Source organism: Aedes albopictus, chromosome 1, assembly GCF_035046485.1.
Source record: "Aedes albopictus strain Foshan chromosome 1, AalbF5, whole genome shotgun sequence".
NCBI classification, from domain to species: domain Eukaryota; kingdom Metazoa; phylum Arthropoda; class Insecta; order Diptera; family Culicidae; genus Aedes; species Aedes albopictus.
Window position 1 is genome coordinate 115258398 of NC_085136.1, and position 14149 is coordinate 115272546.

The window sequence follows — 14149 nt, forward strand, 5'->3', positions numbered from 1 at the left end:
TGGTACGCACCACCTTCCGTTCGAAAACTCCAAGGGCGCGTTGGTCCTCTGCACGTACACACCAAAAATCGATTGAGGGTTTCAGCAAAATTTTGCTGAATTTTGCCGAGCTGAAGGTTTCAGTAAACATTTTGCTTAAATTCAGCAAAATTTTGCTGATTTGTTCAGTAAACTCTGCTGATCACCAGTAACGTTTTGCTGAAATTCAGCAAACTTTGCCGAAAGTTCAGCAAAAAAAATTGCTGAACCCTTCAGCTCGGCAAAATTCAGCAAAATATTGCTGAAAGCGTTTAGTGTGTAGGGTCCATGTTTCGTGCCCATAGAGAACGACCGGTCTAATCAGCGTTTTGTAGATAGTCAACTTCGTGTTACGGCGAACTTTATTCGATCGTAGAGTTCTGCGGAGTCCAAAGTAAGAACGATTTCCTGCCACAATGCGCCTCTGAATTTCTCTGCTGGTGTCGTTGTCTGCGGTCACCAGTGAGCCCAAGTACACGAATTCTTCAACCGCCTCAATTCCATCACCGTCGATATGAATTCGGGGTGGCGGGCGCGGTGATTCCTCCCTGGAGCCCTTTGCCATCATGTACTTTGTTTTCGACACATTAATGACTAATCCGATTCGCCTGGCTTCACTCTTTAGTCGGATGTACGTTTCCGCCATCGTCTCAAATTTACGAGCAATAATATCAATATCATCGGCGAAACCAAGCAGCTGAACGGACTTCGTGAAAATCGTCCCACTCGTGTTTATCCCCGCTCTCCTTATTACACCCTCTAACGCAATGTTGAACAGCAAGCACGAAAGACCATCACCTTGCCGTAACCCTCTGCGAGATTCGAAGGGACTCGAGAGTGTCCCTGATACTCGAACTACGCACATCACTCGATCCATCGTCGCCTTGATCAATCGTATCAGTTTATCCGGGAATCCGTATTCGTGCATAATCTGCCATAGCTGTTCTCGATCGATTGTATCATACGCCGATTTGAAATCGATGAACAAGTGATGTTTGGGCACGTTGTATTCGCGGCATTTCTGCAACACCTGGCGGATGGCGAAAATCTGGTCCATTGTAGCGCGTTCACCCATAAATCCCGCCTGATATTGCCCCACGAACTCCCTTGCAATCGGTGATAGTCGGCGGCATAAAATTTGAGAGAGTATCTTGTAGGCAGCGCTCAGTAGTGTGATTGCGCGGTAGTTCCCGCAATCCAACTTGTCGCCCTTTTTGTAGATGGGACACACGATACCTTCCATCCATTCCTCCGGTAGTACTTCCTCCTCCCAAATCTTGGTAATGACCCAGTGTAGTGCTCTCACCAGTGCTTCTCCACCGTATTTTAGAAGCTCGCTTGGTAGTTGATCTGCTCCAGCGGCTTTGTTGTTTTTCAACCGGCCAACCTCCTCCTCAATCTCTTGGAGGTCAGGGGCCGGAAGTCTTTCGTCCTGTGCACATACTCCTAGGTCTGTTACCACGCCACCTTCGGTACTTGCAACGTCGCCATTGAGGTGCTCATCGTAATGCTGCCGCCACCTCTCGACCACCTCACGCTCTCTCGTGAGAATATTCCCGTGATTATCTCGGCACATGTCGGCTTGTGGCACAAAGCCTCTGCGCGAGCGGTTCAGCTTCTCGCAGCTTCGTGTGTCCTTAGCGCGGTACAGCTCTTCCATCGCTTCGCGATCTCGTTCTTCCTGCTGGCGCTTCTTCATCCGGAAGACTGAGTTCTGCCTGTTCCGCGCCTGTTTGTAACGTGCCTCATTCGCTCTCGTACGGTGTTGCAGCATTCTCGCCCATGCTGCATTCTTCTCGTTTTTCAACTGTTCACATTCGCCGTCGTACCAGTCGTTTCTGTGATTCGGAGTCGCGAAGCCTAGTGCTGTAGCCGAGGTACTACCTATGGCGGATCGGATGTCCCTCCAGCCATCTTCAAGTGTAGCTGCGCCAAGCTGCTCTTCCGTTGGTAGGGCCACTGCTAACTGCTGCGCGTAGTCTTGAGCCACTTCTACGTTACGAAGTTTCTCGATATTGAGCCGCGGCGTTCGACTTCGACGCGTGGTGATAACTGTCGAAAGTTTTGAGCGCATGCATACAGCGACTAAGTAGTGATCCGAATCTATATTCGCACTGCGGTATGTGTGGACGTTGGTTATATCTGAGAAGAATTTACCGTCGATTAGAACGTGATCGATTTGGTTTTCTGTTTGGTGGTCGGGTGATCTCCAGGTGGCTTTGTGGATATCTTTGCGGGGGAAGAAGGTGCTTCGGACTACCATACCACGGGAGGCTGCAAAGTTTACGCATCGCTGGCCGTTATCATTCGATACGGCGTGCAGGCTGTGGTATAACATAATACAAATATTAAAACGGCCAGGCCCACTGTGCAGACTAATGGGTTTAAAGAAAATTTAAAAATAATATGGCGATCAGATTATCCACTTATGAATAACATGGTTGACAACAAGTTTTCTAATTTGATTATTGAAGAAACGGGGACAACCTAGGGAAATGAGGTTTGGGCACTGAATCGTTGGGAGTGTTGTAGCTATGAAGGTTAATATATACTCCATTGGTATACCTACTCCTAGGATGGAACACAGGTATTTGATCCTTGTGTCCTGGCTCGAAAGCCTAGGCTTAGGCGCCATTGCTCGCTCTCTGAAACGAGAATAAAATAGAATTACATATCCCACCCTTTTATAGCCCTTATTCTTTTGAAATAATCAATATTTTATAAGAAGATATAGCGCATTTAGTTCACCACTGGACTATCGCACTAGTTTTGTGCGAAAACGCAAATAAAAGTGCGCAATTGCACTAAATCAACTCGGTGTCTTCAGAGCACTTATTCAGCATAGATTGAAGAAATAGTGCGCCGAAGACATCAACTTGATTTGATGCAATCGCGCACTTTTATTGACGTTTTCGCACTAATGCAGCCTAAGTGCGCAGTCCAGTGGTAAACTAAATGCTAGATAACAAATAAATTAGAAAGATCTCACCGCATTCAGGTTTTATTTGGCGGCGACTTCTGAATTGATACAGAAAAAAAAACGGGAATGCCAAAAGAAACTCCTTGAGGAATCTCAAAATGTCGTGGTGAATTTACCCATTTCGAACTAAAGTGGCTTAACCCATTTAATGGGTATATTCGCCATTTACCCATTAATGGGTTTGTGGGCTGAATTTCAAAAAATGGGTATATTAACCCCATTGTTAATTTTTCTGGTTTTCCAACTAAACCAGATTTAAGAATTAAACAAAGTAATCAAAATATGAAACATGAAATAAAACGCATTTCTGATAGTTCACTGATATATATACTCTGTCTTTGTGGCCCAATGCTCATATGTCTTCATAGTTTCCTTACATGAACGACTCGTTTGACTCCGCCAAAGCAAGCAAATTAAGAACCAGAGTGGCATCGGTCAGCTCAACCTCAATTTCTCTATGATTTCCATTCAAAACTCCTCCAGGAGTTACTTCTGAAATTCTTCTAGAAGTTCCTTCTGAGAGTCCTCCAGATCCTTTTGGAATGTTTTCAGAATGTTTTATTCTGGGATTCCCAGTAGGAATTTCTGTGGAAATGTTATCCTTCGCCTGTTGGAGAAACCTATACAGAACACCATGAGAAATTCCTTACAAAGCTGCTAGAGGAGCTCCTTAAGAAATTGTTGGAGGAATTCTTCGTGGAAGTCCTGTAGAAAAGAGCTCCTGGAATAATGCCACAAACTATTGGTCTTGAGAAGCATTTGAGCGAAATTGATTTTTGCCTGCAAACACAATACATTATTCTTAGCGCAGGATTTCAAAACCATATTCTCAGATACAGTTGTTGCAGCCGGTAGCTGCATGTGTTATGAAATGAGGCTGACTTTTATCTCCATTTTTGGTTATTTACATTGATGTGAATGAAAAGAAAATCATGCAATATTTTTTTTCTAATTTACTGGATAATGATGCCTAATGCAAGTAAAAGTTTTATTAAGACGAAGTACTTTTTTCAGTAGGCTTAGTAGAAAGCTACGTAGCATATCATAAACTCCTACCCCCTATAGTCAAACTTCGTCACAAAATCACAAACAAACTCCCCGCTCAATCCCCCCCCCCCTAAAAAGCTATGTCATTTATGGACGCCCCCTTATAGAAAATGTGCCTTACGTTTTATTATGTATCATGCTCGTATATAAGACACATTCTACCGTGACGGTACAACGTTTTGACCCATTCGTAGCCAGATTTTCCACTATAACTCATAAAAACGATTGTAAACCTCAAAATATTTTTTCATATTCGGATTCCTTGTATAATTTCTGATATATTTGACCAATAGAACATTTAGTTTTCATTAGAAAACGTGTTTAAAATGCGTATTTGTAGCGTGACGTTACAACGCGCATGAATCCTACCCTTTCTACTGCACTACCAACATTTTAAAAAAATCTGCTCGGATTTTTATGTTAACATTTATTGGTTTGTTCGTCAATTTAATGAAATAAAACATATAAATTTTGGATTTGTTTTTGGATAATTGACTTTTACATTTCGTGATGTTACAACGCCTGTTCAGTTTCAAACAGGATTCTGCTCGCGTTGTAACGTCACGAAAATGCACATCATGCTAAAATCAGAAGAATCAGCCAAATTTGCCCGAATTTGTGAATATATAATTGCATTATCATCACTGTTTCTAGGGGAAATTTATTCTATTGAAAATCCGTTTTGTGATAAATGGCTCAGAGGGCCAAGTTATTGCTATCAGCAGTATGAATACTTCTTCAAGAGGTTAATGACACCGGCACCCATCTTCAGCCACTTCTAATTTTGTCCCAAAGACTAGAACGCTGAGATCCATTACTTGGCACCGCCAGATATTAAGATTTTTCATCATAGGGCACATCACGCCGTCGAGATAAACATTTCTTGAATAATCTATGCAATGTCAACAATTCATGTAATAACGCTTTAAGATGTGTGCGAGAATTTATTGAATTAAAGGCATACCAGAGGACCCTATGATCAACTTCTTTGATCTTAGAGACAAATAGACCTAAAAGTGATAAAAAAAAATCTTAATTACTTAGAGAGTTGTGTCTTTGGCAAAGTTGTTTGATAAGTTTAAGACTTTCAGCTGATTTACCATTGCACGTGAGATTTTGCCACTGGGTTACGCTAAATAAAAGTTTATAATAGTTTGCAAATGATTAGAATTTCTCAAAAAGTTTCGTGAAAGTTTTGACTAGTTGAGATATAGCTGTCAAAATTTAATAATTTTTGGGCACTTTTTAAACATTTACAACTTTTCTTTTCTGAATAAATATAGTGTAATATACGCAAGTAGAACCTTAAACAAAACGATTTTTAAACTGAAGATCCTTGAAAAGTTAAACAACTCTCTAAGTAATCAGGGTCCTGAGATATATGAGTCGGTGATTCTTGTGATATCAATGACAGACGTAACACTGACATAATTTCCATCCCATACATTTCAAGATCCTTATTATTTAGACAGTTGGTGCCCTCGACAAAGTTGTTTGGCTGGTCAAGAACTTTTGATTGATGGTATGATTTCAAATCCTTCCCGCTAGAGGGCATACACATTTTTAGTTTCGCTTATCTCAGGATCCTGAATAATTAGAAATATTGACGTGAGTTTCGACTGGAAATTTGTTGAATATTTTAACTGGCTTTTTCAGTCTGGGGAAATTCAAAACGACTAGTTTTGTATTGCCCGACGTTTCGGCCTTGTGTATTTAGCCTTATGAAAAAGGCCAGTTCCTTCCAAAGGGAGAAAACATTCATGCTAACGTAATGTACCGTCGTTGGGGGTGAGAATGGGTCAAAATAGGATACTCAAAGATTGTTTGTTAAATAACAAATGCAGTTGAAGTCGTAATTATTTATTTGGTATGTATACTCTTCTATGTGGTAATGATTATTTAGCAAGAAAGTATCACATTATATGATATGCTTACTAAACTACAAATGATTTAAAATTGACCCAATCTCACCCCTTAGAGGGGGTGAGAATGGGTCAAATTATTCGAAATCGCCTATCTAAGAATATAAGTTAAGTTTATTGATCAATGATCTAGTAAAATTACTTAAAACACAATGTTACCGTGACGAATAAAAACTTAGGTAACCTTTAAAGATGATTAATCCACCTAAAAGGGATAATACAATCGAAAAAATGGTGGAAATTTAATAGAATAACGTGTGTATGCTGTATCGCCATTTTTAGCCATACATGATCATTGGTCTCTATAATGTCAAAACAAATCACTCCATCTCAAGATAGAGGGCCGTTCAAATATTATGTTACACAACATTTCACATCAATAGACCCTCACCCGCAATAACGTTTAAACAGATTTTTTAATAAATTTTGTATGAGTCTTAGCACAACGGTAGATTTATTCTTCCTTCTATAGTATTTTTATATATTTTATGAATAATCCTTATATGGCATTTTTAATTCATAAAGTTCAAGTTAAATACTCAATAAGCAATCTCGTATGCCGTAAATCAACGTTCGTTCGCTTTCCGACATTGTGTTATGTAACCGATTTTATAGCCCCGATATTTCCTGGATCCCACTACCGTCTGGTAGTTTCACGATATTTCCTTAAAGTTTCAAAAATGAGTGGAGAAGAAGAACACTATTAAGTCTATTTTGGGAGCTTACGATATTGCAGTGCACTAAAGATTAGCTGATGATTAGAGGAGCTGCCCAAATGCATGGGTGTATTGTTATAGGGTAATTTTCCAATTGTTGCACGGCTAAAAACTCGCCTATTGTTGCACACTCCATGTTATTCTTATGAGGTGTGCAACAATTGGCGAATTTTTAGCCGTGCAACAATTGGCAAATTACCCTAAATGATTTTAGGCACTAAACGTATTAACACACTCGCTTGGCACTTGTCGACATATTTTCGAAAGACAATGTTCTTTTATGAAGATACGGTAAACACGGAACCACTCTATCGTCAAATGGGAACTGGATAACAAGTTGAATTTTTAGTTAAGGTTATGTGCACTCGATAATTTGCTTGACCCAATCTCACCCCCATTCTTAATATTTAGACATAGGGTCGAAAATATTGAATTTTTAAATAAAAAGAGCAATGACAGCCCTTTTTTCATTGTATCAACAAGGTAATACCTACAGCTAACCACTTATAAGAACATTTATGGTTAGCTACTTGTGTTAAACATTACGAGGGAGGAATTTTTTCACAGTGATTTCATCATATAAGTTTAGCCACAAATTTAACAATAAACGATTATTGCTAAACATCTTATTCTGCATCATGTCGTATAAAAACATCTCTTCTTTGAAATAAAATAAAGTTTTCGATATAAATTAGCGATAGTTGATGAGCTATTTCAAATTTTATGTTTCTCCGTTTTGACCCAATCTCACCCCCCAGACCCATTGTCACCCCCATCGACGGTACTCTGAAAACAGATAAATGAAATACGTTGGGGCCTCTCGTAACCTGGGTTGTTATACGTTTATTTTATAATGAGATGGCTATGTGTTCGATTTGTGTCCTAGCAACTTTTCGCCAAGTTCAAAATTTCAGGTGTTAGAACAGTTACTGGATGATGGTTGAATCCAGTTTAGAACAATTGTCCTTCTCGGTAATTAGTTGATGACTGAGACAATGTGTTATCTAATGTATGTTTGATAAATTACGTACCATTCAAATTACCTTATTTTTGATGGCCTTCCCACTCAATCAAATATGTGTGGAAAGCCCTTATATTTAGCAAAATCACACTTTCTTCGAAGCGTTACGTAATTTATGTAAGGTGACTGAAGTCATCCAATAGTTAATGAATTCAAGTGTTGCGTAACATTTTTTTACGAAACATCACACTACAATGTGTAAAAACCCTGAAAACTACCGATTGCAACGAAATGTCTTCATTTTTTAAGGGCTGAAAGTCTCTTAAATAGAGACAAATCAATTCATTTTTGAACGTTACGTAGTAAGATTGGGAAAAAAATTGTAAAACTCAAGTAGTTTTAACCAGTCTTGTGCATTATCACCATCATAACACAAAAAAGCCGCAACATCAACATTGCCCTTCTTCCTCCATCAACGCTACAGCCGACCGTCTCTATGTTGCTATCGAACACATTCGAGACGAACGCATTGATACGGTGGCTGCCGCCGCCACGCTCTTTCTCTGCAAATCTCTTGAGTAGCCGAACGCTGCTTAACCGTCGTTCCGACGCAGAGCTATGTCACTCACTGCTGGGTGACTCTCGTCTGAAAATGCCAGGATGAGGGTCAATTTGTTAAGTAGTATTGCATGGCGCAGCAAACACAAACATAGCACGCCCCACGCTATGTCTGAACCAGCAGATTATAAAAATTGAATGTACATCGGGTTTCTTTCCATAAAACATCAGTATTCGAGTTATATTTTCATTTGCAGAAGGTTTCAAAATATTCTATCGGTGAAAATTTTTCCATACATTTTGTATGGGGGAGAAATTGACCGAAAATGAGGATTTCAAACAAATTTGTATGAAAAACGGCCAAAAAGATGGAAAAATCAAAATTTCCCCGATAGAATATTTTGAAACCTTCTGCAAATGAAAATATAGCTTGAATACTGATGTTTTATGGAAAGAAACCCGATGTACATTCAATTTTTATAATCTGCTGGTTCAGACATAGCGTGCGCCCTATGAATAGAATGCAAAGCGTAGAACAAAAACTCGCTTCGGTGTTTCATCGTGTGGTTCGAAAACAAGAGACGATCGCTGCTGTTGGATGTGGTTGACTCTGCATTGAACGAGGGTTGGCTTGAATGGCTTTTGCGTGAATCGATTATGTTTTGATGGACTGCGTTTGTCGTATGAAGTGATGGTTAGAACGAGTGTCATTCGACATTGACCCTCCTGAAACTGCACAACCCTGGTTTTAACTATGTGTAAAGTTTTGCTGTGGTTCCGTCATTTAATCATGCAACAAAATTTAATGAGATGTTCCAAAATAAAGTCAGGTGGTCGAAAATAGAAGCCCGAGATCCTTCAGGAGTTTTGATATTTCTTGTATTTACTACAACAATTTTGAGTTCTGTTGGGCTCCTTTTGACAGAACACATGTAGCTCTACGTAATGCCTACTGAAATTATCCATGTTTTATAGTGAAAACCTTTTTTGATCGCCGAATTATTCATCCGTTTCCTAAAGGGGTCGAAATAACCTTCTTACCCTTTGTCCAAAGTGAAACAAGTTCTAGCTTGTATAATACTTTTTGAGAAATTCTAATCGTTTGCCAGCGTTTGCAAAATGGAAACTAGCGTCTTGTAGCAGTGAAATCTAGCAACTAATGGTAAATCCATTGCAAGTCCTTGACTTACCAAACAATTTTGCCAAAGAAACCATCTTTCTAAGTAATCGGGATTCTGAGATATATGAAATTTACAATTTGTAAGTTCTCTAGCGCCACTTTCTGCTGGAACATTAAACCAAACTATCCATCAACTGTAAGTCTTTGACCAACCTAACAACTTTGCTGAAAACACCAACTCTCGAAGTTATCAATACCATAAGATATATGAGATGGTGATGTTGCCAGTGTTTCGTTTGTTTGGCTCTGATAGCATAGAAATTATCGGTTTGAGTGGCATTTGATTGCGATTTAAAATTTTTACAAGATCACAGTACAATTACAATTTACACAATTTTTGGAATTGGTATACAACGTAGATTTTGAGCAAACATCACCTCCCCCCGTCTCTCAAGAGTATACGTAGTTTATGAACGGGCCCTAATGGTACGCAATTTATGAATGATACCTTGAAAAAGGGCACATAACAACGAGAAAGGAAAAGTTTTGAATATAGAACTACCTTTGTCCACTTCAGGAGCCGTCCAAGCCAGAGAAATTTGGTCTTTTGCACAGGATTTTTTTTTTCGTGACGTTACAACGCAAACTTTAACCAGGTGAAGCTCAGGCGTCAAAGAGCCGATTTACTTTGTTTTTGTCTCATTTGAAAGATATTTTGGAGTACAAAGACCATACAAAATTTCATATTTGAAACTAGTTCTGAATTTGAATAAATTTCATAAAGGTTGCTTTTCCGTGACGTTACAACACTTAAAAAACCTATACTTTGACCAGCCATACCTCAGAGTTGTAAAGTATTACAATTAAAATTATTTGTATGCCAAAGAATCTACATACATTCATCTGTTAATCATGAAAGACTTTTGAAAAATCAGTGCGTTGGTGTTCAAAATATGGCAAGTTTGATGAATAGTGTGCCTAAATGCCTTAAAATCACGATTTTATTGTTAATCTTAACCGTCGTTTGGCATTTTTCAAAGGTAGTCCGTGACATTTACCTTAAATATTCGAAAAATATCGGTTTTTCCGTGACATTCTTGCAGAACTGGTCTAGCCGCACAAGTTTTTCATATACCATATTCTCAGGTTCAGCTTCTAAAATGAGCTATAGGTGGTTGAATTTAGATATGACGAAATGAAATTTTCAACACTGATGATGGGTAAAATGCGAAGTATATCAAAAAATGACAAATTTTAGTAAATTTAAAAATTCAGTATCAAAAAGATACCTCCAAAACATGTCGTTAATTATTTTTTCCAAGTAGTTTGGATCTATATCAAGCTGAAAAACCTGAATTAATCCACCTAAGGTGAACAGAACCCTTCTTACACTTATTAAAATTATTGTTGTATTATTCGTATGTATGATTGTAATTTTTGGGTGTAAGAAGGGTAAAAAAAAAATATTGCGATTACTCCCAAATACTCTTCAAAAGAAATCTCGGTAACTAAATGTCCAATCAAAATAAAATTCAATACAATTGTACGAGGATGTTGTAGCTTTCATTTGATGCTAAGAGAGCCCGAATCGGTTGACAGACGGCTGAGAAATTTATTATGATACATTTTATCAAAAATCTCTCAAAAGCGTAAATTTCATTACTCCTTAGTACTCGTGGAAAGATATCTCGGAAACAAAATGTCCAAACGGCATGAAATTTAATAGCATACTACTTGGCTGCTGTAGCTTTCATTTGATGCTGAGAGAACTCAAATCGATTGACACACGGCTGATTCATTTATTATGAAGCATTTTGTCAAAGACCTCTTAAAAAGTTAAGTTGTATTACTCCAAAGTACTCCCCGAAAGATATCTCGGTTACAAAATGTCCAATCGGAATGAAATTCAAAAGCGTTCTTCTAGGGTGCAGTAGCTTTCGTTTCGAGCCTTAAGAACCCGATTCGGTTGATAGACGGCTGAGAAATTTATGGTGATACACTTTGTCAAAAATATCTAAAATAATTAAGTTGTACTACTCCCTAGCACTCTTTGAAAGATATCTCGGTAACCGAACGTCCAATCAAAAAAAAAATTCAATAGCGTTCTACTAGGATGTAGTAGCTTTCGTTTGGGGCCTTAAGAACCTAAATCGGTTGATAGACGGCTGAGAAATTTATGGTGATACACTTTGTCAAAAATATCTAAAATAATTAAGTTGTACTACTCCCTAGCACTCTTTGAAAGATATCGCGGTAACCGAACGTCCAATCAAAAAAAAAAAAAAATTCAAAAGCGTTCTACTAGGATGTAGTAGCTTTCATTTGGGGCCTTAAGCACCCAAATCGGTTGATAGACGGCTGAGAAATTTATGGTGATACACTTTGTCAAAAATATCTAAAATAATTAAGTTGTACTACTCCCTAGCACTCTTTGAAAGATATCTCGGTAACCGAACGTCCAATCAAAAAAAAAATTCAATAGCGTTCTACTAGGATGTAGTAGCTTTCGTTTGGGGCCTTAAGAACCTAAATCGGTTGATAGACGGCTGAGAAATTTATGGTGATACACTTTGTCAAAAATATCTAAAATAATTAAGTTGTACTACTCCCTAGCACTCTTTGAAAGATATCTCGGTAACCGAACGTCCAATCAAAATAAAATTCAATAGCGTTCTACTAGGATGTAGTAGCTTTCATTTGCTCCCAAGAGAACTCAAATCGGTCAACAGACGGCTGAGAACCGTGAGTGACATTTTTTTGTAACATACATACACACACACACACACACACACACATACACACACACGCACATACAGACATTTGCTCAATTCGTCGAGCTGAGTTGATTGGTATATGTGACTCGGCTCTGCGGGCCTCGGATCGAAAGTCGGTTTTCCAAGCGGTATTTATACCCTTCTTATGGGTGTAAGAAGGGTTAAAAGGCTTTTCCTACATACATTCCGTGATATTTTTGCTACTGTTTATTAAGCTCAAATATTACAAAGAGATAGTAGCTTTTATGTATTTGATGCAATTGCATTTTCATGTATAACTAACTTGTGTAACCAAATATGATCATAAAAAATCTGTTGACAAACGGCTGAGAAATGTATTATGATACATTTTATCAAAAATCTCTCAAAAGCGTAAATTTCATTACTCCTTAGTACTCGTGGAAAGATATCTCAGAAACAAAATGTCCAAACGGCATGAAATTTAATAGCATACTACTTGGCTGCTGTAGCTTTCATTTGATGCTGAGAGAACTCAAATCGATTGACACACGGCTGATTCATTTATTATGAAGCACCTCTTAAAAAGTTAAGTTGTATTACTCCAAAGTACTCCCCGAAAGATATCTCGGTTACAAAATGTCCAATCGGAATGAAATTCAAAAGCGTTCTTCTAGGGTGCAGTAGCTTTCGTTTCGAGCCTTAAGAACCCGATTCGGTTGATAGACGGCTGAGAAATTTATGGTGATACACTTTGTCAAAAATATCTAAAATAATTAAGTTGTACTACTCCCTAGCACTCTTTGAAAGATATCTCGGTAACCGAACGTCCAATCAAAATAAAATTCAATAGCGTTCTACTAGGATGTGGTAGCTTTCATTTGCTTCCAAGAGAACTCAAATCGGTCAACAGACGGCTGAGAACCGTGAGTGACATTTTTTTGTAACATACATACACACACATACACACACACGCACATACAGACATTTGCTCAATTCGTCGAGCTGAGTTGATTGGTATATGTGACTCGGCCCTGCGGGCCTCGGATCGAAAGTCGGTTTTCCAAGCGGTATTTATACCCTTCTTATGGGTGTAAGAAGGGTAAAAATATGAAAATGGTGGGTATTGCCAAATTTTGTACGGTAAAAAATATTTGTATGAAATATTGTCTATCCGGTTGAAATCAAGACTGACATTCAACCAAAAATTGTCATTTTCTTAGTCTACAAGTGTCGCAACTGTTTCGCATCTAGTGCGCTGTGTTGCTGACAACAACGGGAAGGATGCGCACTACTTTTGACATGATTAAAAAACGTCGCGAGTTGGGTCGCGTCGCGACTTGATTGTTCGAAGTCCGGTTTGGTGGCGGCCCGACAATAAATTACGAAAAATGGTCATTTTAAAAAAAATCTCGCCGGGGCGACCTCTAAACGTCATTTCTGAAAGTAGCCGTCATACAAAAGTTTGTTTCTTACACCCTTAGCTATCATTTGCAGGGTGAGCCCCAAAGTTTTTTTTACTATGTACAATTTTGGGACACGCCACTCCACATTCATTGTGGCATCGCCGATGTTGCATCAATTCAGAAGTCGCCGCCAAATAAAACCTGAATGCGGTGAGATCTTTCTTATTTATTTGTTATCTAGCATTTAGTTTACCACTGGACTGCGCACTTAGGCTTCATTAGTGCGAAAACGTTAATAAAAGTGCGCGATTGCATCATATCAAGTTGATGTCTTCGGCGCACTATTTCTTCAATCTATGCTGATTTAATGCAATTGCGCTCTTTTATTTGCGTTTTCGCACAAAACTAGTGCGATAGTCCAGTGGTGAACTAAATGCGCTATATTTTCTTATAAAATATTGATTATTTCAAAAGAATAAGGGCTGTGAAGGGGTGGGATCTGTAATGCTATTTTATCCTCGTTTCAGAGAGCGAGTAATGGCGCTTAAGCCTAGCCTTTCGAGCCAGGACACAAGGATCAAATACCTGTGTTCCATCCCAGGAGTAGGTATACCCATGGAGTGCATATTAACCTTCTTAGCTACAACATTCCCAACGATTCAGTACCCAAACCTCATTCCCCTAGGTTG